The sequence below is a fragment of the Tauraco erythrolophus genome, chromosome 19, assembly GCF_009769465.1.
Source record: "Tauraco erythrolophus isolate bTauEry1 chromosome 19, bTauEry1.pri, whole genome shotgun sequence".
Taxonomy (NCBI): domain Eukaryota; kingdom Metazoa; phylum Chordata; class Aves; order Musophagiformes; family Musophagidae; genus Tauraco; species Tauraco erythrolophus.
The window spans coordinates 13537716-13550313 of record NC_141483.1 but is presented as its reverse complement, the minus strand read 5'-3'; the positions used below and the strand labels follow the sequence as shown (position 1 = coordinate 13550313).

General features: G+C 49.0%; 1 long non-coding RNA gene across 3 annotated transcripts; it reads left to right on the top strand.

The window, feature by feature from the left end:
• The first annotated feature begins 3637 nt into the window (after nt 1-3637).
• Nucleotides 3638-7651, top strand: LOC147527430 (uncharacterized). 3 transcript variants are annotated; one of them, XR_015222725.1, is made up of 3 exons: nt 3638-3972; nt 4632-4698; nt 5046-7651. It is a non-coding gene; the product is annotated as an uncharacterized LOC147527430 (long non-coding RNA). The 3 variants fall into 3 exon arrangements; XR_015222724.1 differs by having other exon boundaries at nt 4632-5270; nt 5576-7651; XR_015222726.1 differs by having other exon boundaries at nt 4632-6563; nt 6743-7651.
• The last annotated feature ends 4947 nt before the right edge of the window (nt 7652-12598 follow it).

The window sequence follows — 12598 nt, the reverse complement described above, 5'->3', positions numbered from 1 at the left end:
GCATGGGCCGCTACCGGGGTGGGTTTATTTTTTTTTCCTCCCCGCCCCGTGCTTAACGGCATGCGGGGGGGCGAGTGGAATCTGCCCGCTGCATTTACCTTAGCGCAAACTGTTTCTAAACAAGATGGACCTATAGGTGGGACAAGTTTGGTGGTGGATTTTTTTTTTTTTTTTAGGGGGAAGACTTCGGCGAGCCCGGACCGGGCGGCCGCAGGCGGAGCGCGCCGCGGAGAACGGGGCGGGTGGCGGAGGGGGCGCCGCCGTTTGGCGACGCGCAGCCGGGAGGGGGAAGGAGGCTGAAAGCAGCGGGGGGGGGAAGCAGTTTTGCTTATTAAAGGTCCGGGGCCGGCGGCAGCCAATCAGCGGGGAGCTTCCATTTTGGTTTAGGTATTAAAAGCCGGTCGGCGCGGTCCCTCCGCCGCTCGGCGGGGCGCGGAGCCGGGCGGAGCGCGGCGGGCGCATGGCGCGGCTGCGCTGGGGCCGCGGCGGCTCGGCCGCGGCCGGGCGATTGGCTGGTTAAAGGCAGCGGGGCGGCCGCAGCCAATGGGCGCGCAGCTTCCATGGGGCTTGAGTTATTAGACGGCGGTGTAAAAACACCCTTCAGCAGACAGCTAAGGAGAGGCCAACAGATCAGGCAGCCATTTTTCTGCAATGGAGCGCAATGGCCAACTGGGCTTTTCCTTTGTTCCACAAAGGGGGATCCGCCATGTGAATCCACACCGTCCACTCGCGGGGAGCGCTCGGGGTGGTGGTAATGTCTGGCACGATGCTAGAGGACTCACTGAAGAAGGAAGATTAAACAAACCAAAACAATACCAAAACAAAAAAATGCGGATTTTTTTTTTTTTCCCTTATGATTCGGGATCCATCTTTGTCTTGTGTAACTAGGTCATGGCACACCCTATGTCAGCAGTTAACAATTTCGAATGCCAAAAGAAAAGTAAATACATTAATTTTGATTTTTTTTTTCGTTGTTTTGGGGGGGTTTAAGCTTTATAGAGCGCTCTGATGACTGAATAATAACATTTTAGAGATTATTTCCTCTATGAAACACTTGATTCCTGGCCATTTTTATTAACGCCTTTGGTGCTTACAAGGTAACGTTTTAAATACAGGCATAGGAGTAGTGAATTCTGGCAAAAAAAAAAAAAGGCAATTTTACTATGATAAGCTTTTTTTTTTCTTTCTTTCCTCTTACATTGTAAGTACCCAATCCATTCTGTCCTTGCTAAGTGTAGTTTTTCATGTTAATGTTACTCAAGTGGTCCTTATTGCTAAGCCTTCATTTGCATGTCTTATGTTTTTGTCTGTTTATCTAAACCAATTTATGCTTTTTGAAGTATTTTACTTATAAAGCAAAATATCTAGCTAAGATATGCTTAAAAGTTGTTTACAACCAGTAAATGTTAACCAGGTGTTTTCACACTAACGTGCAGCCTAAAACTGTTCAGGAGAACATTTTTTAGTGTCTGCGTGCTCTGTGGAAAAACACTGAACGTCCTTTTTATGTACAGAGTAAATCTGCCGCAGGAAGGTAGATCTAAGCCTCGAGCAGGAGTCCTTGCTGCGTACGGTCAGTCAACATAGCTGGACAACTTTTTCTATAGCTTTTTTTCCCCCCCTTTTTTTTGTGGTTTTTTTTTTTTTTTTTTTTTTGATGCTAGACCACTGCCATACAAAGATCCATTAACTATCTTAACAAGATCCGCTTTGACTTGCAAACTTACGAGAGAAGTGGTGATACAGATCACATATATAGCCGTTGTTTCAAAAAAGCGTAACAACTTCACCTTCAGAGCTGCATTCAACTATGGTGCGCGGGTAAGTAAACCCTTTTGCCCTTGCAGAGAAACATACAGACCAGGCCTGTGCAGCTCATGGCATTGTCCTGGGCGGAAAGATCCTAATGGTCGTCTGTAGGAGCGGTGGCGATCTCCTTCTCCTCAGATACATCTAACAGCGTCTCTGAAACGTCTATTTTTCAGGGAGGGATTTCTCTTTCTGCACAAAGCGCTTGGTCGTCCGCAGCCCTGCTCTCTTTTTTTTTTTTTTTTTGCGGAGAGACGCAGTGAATCCATTGCGGGCGTTACGTGGCTGTTATATCGAATGCACAAAAAAAAAAAAAAAACAACAAAACCAAAATCTGCCTGCGAACAGTAAGATGTTACTGAGGTTGATTTTTAAAAAGGCGAAAAGGCGGTGGTGGGGATCGCTTACATGTTTTATCCGTCTAATTACAGAAGCGCGACAGAAAAAAAAAAAAGGCAACACAAAATGGGGGGGGCTGTTTTTCAAGACGGTGAGTCTTAATGGCGGATGTCTCACTAGAAAGCACTGTAAAATCCTTCATACCGAGGCAGTGACTTGGAGAGAGGGGGGGAAAAAGGAAGTCTGGAAGTAAATCCAAAATGAGGGAGTTTCCTTCCAAGTGAGGGACCCTTTGCAGCCTGAGTTTTACAGTTGGAGAGCAGTGACGCAGTTGATATTCACAGCAGTTGTGCTTTAGTGCAGCCACCCAGCCCATGAAATGGCCTCCCCGTCGAAGTCTGGTGGGTTTATTATGTGAAAGCCTGCGGAAGCACCGTGTCCCGGGCGCCGGGAGCGGCGGCTGGCAGCGGGCAGGGCGCTCCCGGTCGCGCTCCATCTTGTGTGAGGGTAGCCGCCATCATGGCTTCTCCTTCGGCGCCGCATTCTCCTCAGGGCTGGGGCGGCGGCGAGGCGGGCTCTCCCCCACTGCCTGGCGGCGCTTCGCGTCCTCAGCACTGGAGGGAAATGGGCTTTTTTTTAAGTCTCTCCCCCCCCTTTCCCGCCCCCCCCTTCCCCCACCGCTTTGTGAGGGATTGTGGAAGGCGAAGCCGAGGAGGGAGCCTTGGCGGCTTTGTGTCCCTGCGGCTGCCCAGCACAACATGGCCGCGCCGGGGAGCGCCCTGCAGGAGCGGGAGGCTGCGCTGCGGGCGGCGGGGCTGGCGGCGCTCCAGCCCGGCCGGGTGCGGGGGGGCCCAGCCGGGCAGCGAGGACAAAGGCAGCCCGTCATGCCGGCGAAGCCTCGGGTGCCTATAAATAACGCCGCCCGCCCCTCGCCTTCCTCCCTTCCCCCCGCCGCAGCCTCCCGCTCGCTTTTATAAATACCAAAAGATGGAGGCAGCCTAATGCGGAGGGAAAAAAAGAAGAACAAACAAGTGTCGTGTCCCCCCCCGCTCCCTGCACACCCCCCGTAAAAAAAAAAAAAAAAAAAAGCGAAGCGGGCAGCCGGGGGGACGGAGGGGATGCCAGGCAAATGAGCAGGCAGCGCTGCCGCGGGAGGAACAGGGCGGCGTCGCCGGGCTCCCCGCCCGGAGCGGGCTGCGCTGCGCCCCGCCAACGCGCCGGGGGGAGCGCGGCCGCCGCTCGTCACATGGCTCTTTGTTGTTTTCCTTCTCCTGCCCCTCCTGGGCTTCTCCCCCCCACGCCCGCTCCGCCATCGCCCAGCCGCTCCGCCGGGGCAGCCGCTGCCCTGCCTCCTCCCGCCCGCAGCCGGGGTGGGATGGCCCGGCCCGGCCGGCCTGCAGCGCCCAGCTCCGCGGGCCCGCAGCCGGGGCTGGGCTGGCGTGGAGCCGGCTGCGGTGCGAGCGAGCCGCCATGGCCGTGCGAGGTGTTACATGTGCCTTTTTTTTTTCCTTCTTTTTTTTCCCCTTTTTCTTTTCTTTCTTTCTTTTTTTTTTTTTTTTTTTTTTTTTAACCCGAGCAGATTTTTCTGCTGCTCGCTTTGGGTGGAGGCGTGGGGGTTGTTTCGGAGCGTCGCAAGCCTTGTGCTCTGCGGGAAGTCGCACCGTGTGCTCCACTGCAGACCCAGATTAGGTGAGCCAGGAAAGCCTGGCTTGAGCAACCACTTCAGAGGGCAGGACAGGGAGGAAAAACAAACACTTGTAGAGAGGTGGCCTCCCTGGTAAGGCTAGAGCAGGACCGTCCTGCGGACGCTGTGGGAGGGAGAAGGTAAGTGGCTGCTTGGCAGAGGCTGCCTGCGGGAGCGGCATGTGCCGGGCAGGGTGCGCCCTGCTCGCCAGTTCCTGCGGCTCCAGACCAGCCGCTCCGTGGGTTTGTAAAACCTGTGCTGTGGTATGTGCCGAGGCTCAGGGCTGTTTTCCTGCGAGGGAGAAGGGTGCTGCCGCGAAGGAGGCACTGCAGCCTGCGCCTTTCGCAACAACGCGAGGGCTCATGCTCGGCTCGTTCCCCCCCCCCCCCCCCCCCCACCCCTGTCCTCCCCGCCAGCGGGTCAGGCTCTGTGGACAAGCAGCGAGAAACCGTCCGCACAAAACATAACACTTTTCCATGGAGGGGAACAAAAGGAGCGTCTCCGCACTGCCAGGCTGGCTTTAAAATGCGACGTCTGCGCCCCGTGCCCCTCTCTCGGGGTGCAAATCTTGGAGCTCATGGCGGACCGCAGCCGCCAGACCCTCTGCTCGGTCCCTGCAAGACGCGCCTTGTCCGGCCAGATCGTCTTTAAACGCCTGGCCCTTGCTTGTGCCAGCAGTGTGACTGCCTTCCTGGTTTACAGTTGCTTTAAATAATAATCTGCTGGTGAACTTGGAAGAAATGGTGACGTTGTTCTTTGCTAAACACCATTAAAATGCTCCTCTGCTGTTTCTCAATAGAGGTGAAAAGCATTGCAGCTTCCTGGAACAGGACGAAATGGCCGAAGCAGGCGACGTGTAGATCAAAGTACGGTATAGATCTGTTCTGGGTCTTGCAGGGGATTTTTGAACTGTGATGAAAACGTTTCTGCAGCTTGCATCATAATGAGTTAAATCGGCATGTAAAGCAATTTAAAAAGCAGATTTAAACATCATCGGCTATTAACTTTCCCAGGATTTGAAATGTATGTTTAAATAGATCTTTGGATATTAGTAATATCTGCAATTTAAAGCTTAGCGTTGGTCTGTTTAACCATGAAGCAAACAAGCTCTGCCTTACACAGCCCAGGCTTTGAAACGATTCAGCCAGACCATAATACTGTGGGAGCTTAGACAGCTTTGTCTGTACTTGCACCTCTCTGCGCATTTTTCCAGGACTGTGATCTTTGTCTGCAATTAATCATTGTTCAGGACGGCCGTTCCCGATGGTAGAATCCATGAGCTGCTCCAGCTGGGAGAGGTCCTAAAGCGTGTGTCTGGCGCCACGTACGTGCGAACCAGGGCCAGAAATTGCTGGGGCAGCAGGCGTTGTACAGCGAGCCCGGCGTGAATTCACCCAGTGAATTGTGGGGGTCCTCAGCACTTCTGGAAATGGTTTTTGTAAGTCTGAGCTGAAAATTTCTTTCCGTTTTTAAGAGTTTCTAAATGACTGTAGCGTTCAATGTAGTTTAAAAGTCACCAAGGCAGTTGAGACCGGTTGCACTCTCAGAGTGGGTGGTTTCATGGCTGAACCTTCTATCTGAAAAGCTAAATGTTCTGGTACAGCATGTTTAAATCCCAGAAAGGTCAAACCAGACTTTCATACTTGAGTTAGATTGACCCTGGTTTACTGCATGAAACTCTTTAGAGAAATAAAGAGATCTTTCAGGGGAAAGGAAAAAAAAATTTTTTTTTTCTTTGAACAGCTTGTGGTGACTCTACGCACATTCTTGAAGCAAAGGGGTTTGTTCTTGCCCACAGCGTCCCTCCCCTGTGTTGTTGAGTGGAAAACTTATGCTAATTATTTCACTGTCTGTTATCAATAAGAAGCGATTTAATTTCTTTGGCAAAGTGTTGCAACAAGAGCAAATTAGATTGAGAGGCAAAGTGAAATAAAAAATATGCAGCTGTTCTGCCAGACAATGATCGTGACTGTTTACAACGTTTTGTTTTAGACTGGCTAGTACACAGAATCCTTTATATTGAAGGTTTGCATGTCACAATCCACTGCTTGTGCAAGGAAACTAGATTAATAGATTATAAAGAACAAAAGAGACCTAGGTTCGTCTGGTTGGACTTCCTGCATGATGCAGATCAAGAATTTTGGCAATTTGTTGCTTTTTCTTGTTTGAAAGAATTTAACTCCAGCCTACCTGCATCTTAGAAAAGCATCAGATTTTAATTCTAAAACGGGCTGTGAGAGAGAGTGAAATAGGAGTTAGTGAATTGTTTCTATCAAAATCTACCTGACAGACTAAAAATCAAAATACCTTTTTAAACTTGTCTAAGTTTCTGCTTTCAGTTTCTGGATGTTGCTGTATCTCAGTCTGCTTGACGGAGGAATGCTCCATTACCAGATTTCCATCCCCGTGTAGCTGTGCACAGGCTGGTCAACTGAGCGTTTAACACTCCCATTGCAGACTTGCAGAGCTCCCCCTCGGGTCCATCTTTACTAATCCTGTAATTGTTCCATCGCGGTGCACTCTCAACACTCCAGTTTTCACCATTTTGATCTGAGCAGAATGGGACAGAGCGATCAGTAGTGATCTTAGCCGTGCCAGCAGCTCTCCTGGCTGAGATGTCTCTGTTACGCATCCAGGGATTACACCAGCCCATGTTCAGCTGGTTTCCCAGCACAGCTCCTGAAATACTCTCAGATCTGCTCCTTCTTGGGACGGCATCCTCAGCCCGTTGGTTCGTACTCTTTGTTCTGCATGTACGGCTTTATGCTTGGCCCTCTTGAAAATAACAGTCCTTAGACAGCATTGTTCCTTGCAATGTTTTTTTGTTGTTTTTTTTTTTAATACCCCCTCCTGGTTCTGTTGAGCATCACCTACAAACCTGATTGGTAATGATTTTATATTTTCTTCCAGATAAACAACTGTTTCAGTCTGCACTGTAGGAGTTTCCTGGTTCTGGGTGTGTGTACGCCTCAGCTGTGTCAATATTGTGTCAGGAGGAGGTGTGGATGTACACCATCCTCTTGCCACACCCCAGTTCCATGGGAAGAGAGCCCAGTTTATGAGCTGGAAGGGAGCCAGGAGGCACACCGCAGCATTTGCCTGCCCTGGTGCCATTAAATAATGCAGGGCCCAAAACATTTACCACCGAACCTTGCAATTTCTTAAAACAGTTTCTCTCTCAGCAGCTAAACTCATATAAGCTTTGTCTCCCATGGATTAGCGCCCATAAACGCTTCCTGACAAATCTTCCAGCTCTTTCCCAGTCTTGCTTGCCGTGTTTGGCTGAGCACGGAGTGTTGTGCTGGCTGGGAGCTCCACAGGGGCCAAGCAGGCAGTGGTACTGCCCCTTGGTGTGGGCAAGGACTGAGTTCTGCCTGCCCTTCCCCAAGACCAGGGTGGTTCCTCTACTACGTACTCTACTCAGCTGTTCATTCAAGATCTAAATACATTTGCGACTTCTTCCTCACTGCCAAATTTGATGGAGATTGGAGGAAAGAGAGGAAAAATTGCATAGAACAACACAATCACGTTAGACTTTTATTTTTAGGAAACCAGGCTAAGAATATCAAAGGAATATTGAGTGGGAATATGGTCTGGGTGTTTGCTTCTTCAGTTTTTTTGCCATGCAGTTTTTCATTTCTTCCTAAGGAGAGGCAGATGATCCATCTAGGGAATTTCTCAGCCAAAATAAGCAACCTCCTGACATATTTCACCTGTGTCCCAGGGTGCTCTGAGGATGCCTGGGATATAAGCATTGAACAGTGACAGGGAATCACTAGTCTGCTGTGTTGTTTGGCTGCCTGGGTGCAAAGAGGTGTACGGAGAGGTGAACAAACATTTCTTTTGTTTAAGATTCATACCACTTTTGATGGACATGTTGGATGTTTGCCAGGGCTGGGTTTTTTGGTTTCTTTTTAAACTGCATCTGTTCATTTTATTTCTGCTGGTATTAGGACAGAGCCACCTCTGTAAGATAGGTAGTGAGTGCTTTCAGAGATCTAACCATTCTTGAGCTATAAAGGAATAAAGAAGCTGTTTCAACACCTGACTCACAGAATGTTTTGTGTTGCTTCTTGCCTATTGAAATGCAGCTGCTATTGAAATGCTGTGATCCCATCAGAATGTACAACCGGTTTTATTTTAGAATACTTTCAAGCTTGTAAAAATAATGAAATAAATCAAGAAGGCTGACAGTTCTAATCAACATTCTAAAGCCATCAAATTACTAAACATTCCAGTTCAGTGCTTCATGGCCTAAATAGTGCAGTTTTATAGGAAAAAAAAAAAAGAAAAAGAGAAATAATGAAAAGAATGTACCATTTAAAGAATTCAGGCACTCACAGAGCTTGCATCAAAAGGAAATGAAGATACAGATAAGTACTGTAGAAGGATGTTTATGCATTAAAATGCTTGTGTATCTGGACACCTATCATTAAACAGTCTCGATGTGATGATAGCTGGAGACCTGTCAGCCTTTTTAACAAATGCAGCACATACAGGGAACATTCTGTGTACAAGTGGTGGAGTATAAAATGTTACAGCCAGAAAAGTGATGAGAAAGATCAAATGGAATGAGTTTAGCTTACAAATTGGAGCAGTTTCTTCTAACTGGTGTGATGCAAACAATGTACAACACAAGACCAAGGCAGTTTTGCCCTTGACATTGTCGCCATTGCTCTCAAATCCGCAGTTAAGGATCCCCATCTTGATTTATTTTTGACAGGACAGTTGGGAGTGCCCCAGCTGGTCCACTAAGCCACCGTTTTCGGCCGAGTGGGCCAGAACGTGCAGAATTAGTGAATGCTGTGCCATCCATTGCCTTTCCACGCTGCTGCATAACAGCAGCTCCCAGTTGCTAAGCAGCTGCAGAGCCGTCTTTGCCTTCGCTACCAATCAGCTGTACTATGGGAGCAACACGGGTTCCCCTTGGTCGGTGGAGAGGAGCCGGCAGCATGAAAACGGGAGCAGTGGCCATAGCAAAATTGTTCCTTTTCTGGCTGGCTGATGGGCCCCCTGGCAAAAACGCTGGAGCGAAGCGGACGGACACTTGATGGCCCAGAAGCAGGGGGTGGCGGGGAGGGGAGAGGGAGAGCCAGCATATGTGCACAGCGGAGGTTACAAAGACAGCAGATCTTTGCAGAGCAGGGGGCACACACTGAGGAGAAAGAAATGGGAGAGAGGCCAAATGCACAGTTCGGAATAAAAAAACCCCAGGAGGAGAGTGCGGCATATGGAGAGGGGAAATAAAGCAGAACTTGCGCAGCCTGCGAATAATTGAATAGAAAATACAGGAAGAGAGGGAAGGAGCTTGATTCATTACTGCCCTTCACCTTGTGGAGACAGCTACTCCTGGGAAGAGGAGGTGTGGAACACAACAGCATCTTTCATGTTTTGCAGTGAACTGTAGGTTTTACATTTCAACCACTGCCATTTGTGGTTTTCTCACTGCGTGGCCTCTGCCTTTTGTTTAGGCTTGATTCCTGCAGGCTCTGTTCTTATCTTCACCTAGTTTCTAATTTATTTTCGTAAAGCTAAAAAAGCTTTAGCTTTTTTTTTTGTTTTCTCAAGGTAAGTCTTAAAATACCTTTTCCAGATACTTTACTTGTTTTAACCTTCAGGAGGGCAGGCCATTGCTAATTCCTAACTGAAGTTAGTCTCTACTAAATCCGCAAAGCCATCACTGCTTTTCTCCCCCTCTCTCTTCTGGGAGCCGTTGATGGAGGACAGGGTTCCCTTTACTTCCCAACACCTTTCCCTTCACGTCGTCTTTCCTTTTCCCTGCACAATGTCTGCCAGCAGTCCGGGAAGACTTGCTCCTAGCAGTGTGCAGGAGGTGGGTCCTGTGGCAATAAATTACCACAAATGCCTGACGAGTTTCATATGGGGGTGTAAAAAACTGTCACGAACATCTGTGAGGTTTTGTGACCAAAAGAGATTGTAGTTCCACCACCGCTCAGCTGCCCACATGAAAAACACACTTTATGGTCTCGGCACCTAACATGCAATTGGCTGCGTAACAGGAAATGCCAGCAGAGCTGGCAGGGAAGCAGGGGAGCTATACCTTCCTCTCTGTGGCTCCTCCGGACCGAGGATTGAGGGGCACATATGTACGGCAGGGTGGGGAGAGGAATTAAAGCTTGTGCAGCTGTTGCCCTCCTCTGTGGCCAGCCCTGGCTTGCCTGGGCGCCTGTCGACTGAGAACACTTTTCCCCAGGTCCAAAATTGAGTCCTAAAAGTAAAACAGAGGTGCTCACCCAGATCCACAGAGGAAAGGATTTGCTATGGGCTCTGTGTGTGTGTGTGTGTATTTCAGGCCCATAAAAAACTTGACAAATACGCAGCCAGATGTGTTTTGCACTCGGGAGGTTTTTGTCTAAGATGTCTGATTTGGAGGGATGCTGTATTTGCTTCCTTCTTCCATTTGTCTGGAGTCTTGTATCTTTGAACAGGCATTGTCTATACTATTGTTAGACTCCTAAGGCCATTAAAGGTCTTGGGGCACTGACATTTTGCAAGTAGATGCAGCTGCCTTTCACACAGAGGCATTTTTAGCATTATGAGACATGTAAGTTTAATTAGAATGGTTTTAACCAGGAAGTCTCCCCGCCTTAAGAAATCGGAGCTACTGTATTAATCCTAGTAACCAGCTGGGAACTTGACAGTGCCTGTTGTTACGATGAGAGTCAGGAAGGGTGAAATGTGTGTAGGAAGGGAGAAACGCACAGGAAACATGCCATCAAGGACAGCGGTGTCGAGCTCACGTAGGGCAGAGCGCCAGTCCCGGTCTGGCCATGACCCGTAGGCTGAAGCACTGCTGGCAGGTTGCTGCCCTCTACATGCCTGTGCACAGCAGACCAAGCTGCTGCCGTGATTGCTCAAACATCTTCCTGACCCGCTCCAGTGGCTCCCAGGGAGAACCTCCAGCCAGGCCACTCTGCACCATCAACCCGTCCAGCTCCCACAAGCACGGCAAAGGCCAAAAATCACAGCTCTAAAGCAAACACGACACAATTGCAGCTGGATTTATTTCCAGCCCCTCAAGTTATTAATTAGCCTGCTTTGAGTGTCGCCGTTTCTTTGCAGGGTTTGCTCTGGCCATGTTAATGGCTACTCAGATAAACTCAGTCTGGGTCTGTCCTTTGTCTAGGGATGCTCTGACAAGCCACAAAGCTCTCTGGCTCCTGCCAGACCTCCATCCCTGTGTATGAGCTCCTTCCCAGCCAGGCACAACAGAGCAAGTGCTTCCTGCTCAGCTCTCCCCGTACATCTAGCACTCAAGAAAAAACAGGCAGAAATTACGGTGTCTCCCGTAGGGATATAAACAGAGGATTTTATCATCTCTTCAGTCTGCAGCTGCTGCCTTCCTGTAGGAAGTTTGCACAAATACCAGAGGGGAGGACGTGAACTTCACACGTTAACTGCCCTTTAGTGTCGCTGCCATACGTTAACTCAGCAAAAGCCTGCCCCTATTTCATCTACAGTCCTTTCTCTCACAGCCTATTTTGCCATCCCTTTTTCTCCTGTGAATATTCCCAGTTTCCCCATGTTCTTGTCCAAAAGGTTTGAGAGCTTCCTGCCTGGTACAGGTGCAAGAGTGATGGCTATTGCATAGCCAATGAAGCAATGAAGTGTTGATCAAAGCCTGACTCTTCTAATGGCTCTGAAAAACACATGCTTGTTCAGGTTGCGTTGTAGCTCACATACAAAGGGAAAGCATACTGATCCCAAACCTGGGATCACTTAAACTTGAGCTTCTCAAAAGCCCCACAAAAAAGTACAACTCCACACATTTCAGGATTAGTAGAATCTACCAACCAGCTTCTGGGGACCGTAACCCAGATTTGGCCATCCACAGCGGACTCACCTACTCTATACTTATCCCTGCTGCATAAACTAAAGCTGAATGCAACCCCTGCTCTGGTGCTGTGGTCACCCTGATTAACATGCACTCCTATTGCCCCATCCCTGGAAGTGTACAAGGCCAGGCTGGATGAGGCTTTGGGCAACCTAGTGTAGTGGAGGGTGTCCCTGCCCATGCCAGGGGGTTGAAACTAGATGACCTTTGAGGTCCCTTCCAACCCAAACCATTCTATGATTCTGTGATTCTATTGGTCTCAGTCCTCCCTTGTCTCTAAACCAAGTACATTGAAAGAAAATCTCTCACTCTATCAAATCTCTCACTCTACCAGGAATTACCTACCTTGGGAACGGGAGAAAAAGGGAAAAGTAATCTGAAGCAAGCAGATACTGCAGAGAGCAGTCTGATGTTGAAAACATCTCAGTGCTTGCTGGGTCTGGTGGAGTGCTGGGTAATGAAAACACAGGAAGGCATAAGCCAGAGGGATTTTAGGGGTGTATACTCATGAGAGGGGTTGGATATTGGGTAAAAATGCCTTGTGTTGCAAGGAAAGCTATTTACAGCCCCTTTCCCTACGTTTCCCAAAATTACTTCCTGATGGTATTATTCTTTGGACGCAGAAAAGCATCTGACACTCATTAATTTCACGCAGATCTGTAGCAGAGCCCTGGTCCCTAGCTCAGCCTCGAGCAGGCCTGCGCATCACTCCCAAACTCGCCGATTCTGACTGTTCCCATGGTAAAACAACCTGCAGATCTCGCCTGAAACGAGGCATTTTGAATCCCTTTCTCTCTCCAGCAAATCTCCAGATTCGCTTTTGAGCACAGAGGTAGAGGATGAGATCCAGCATCGCTGCGATAGCTCTGCCAGCCTGTGTTGACAAATTCCTCCCCATCACCCAGTGAGGC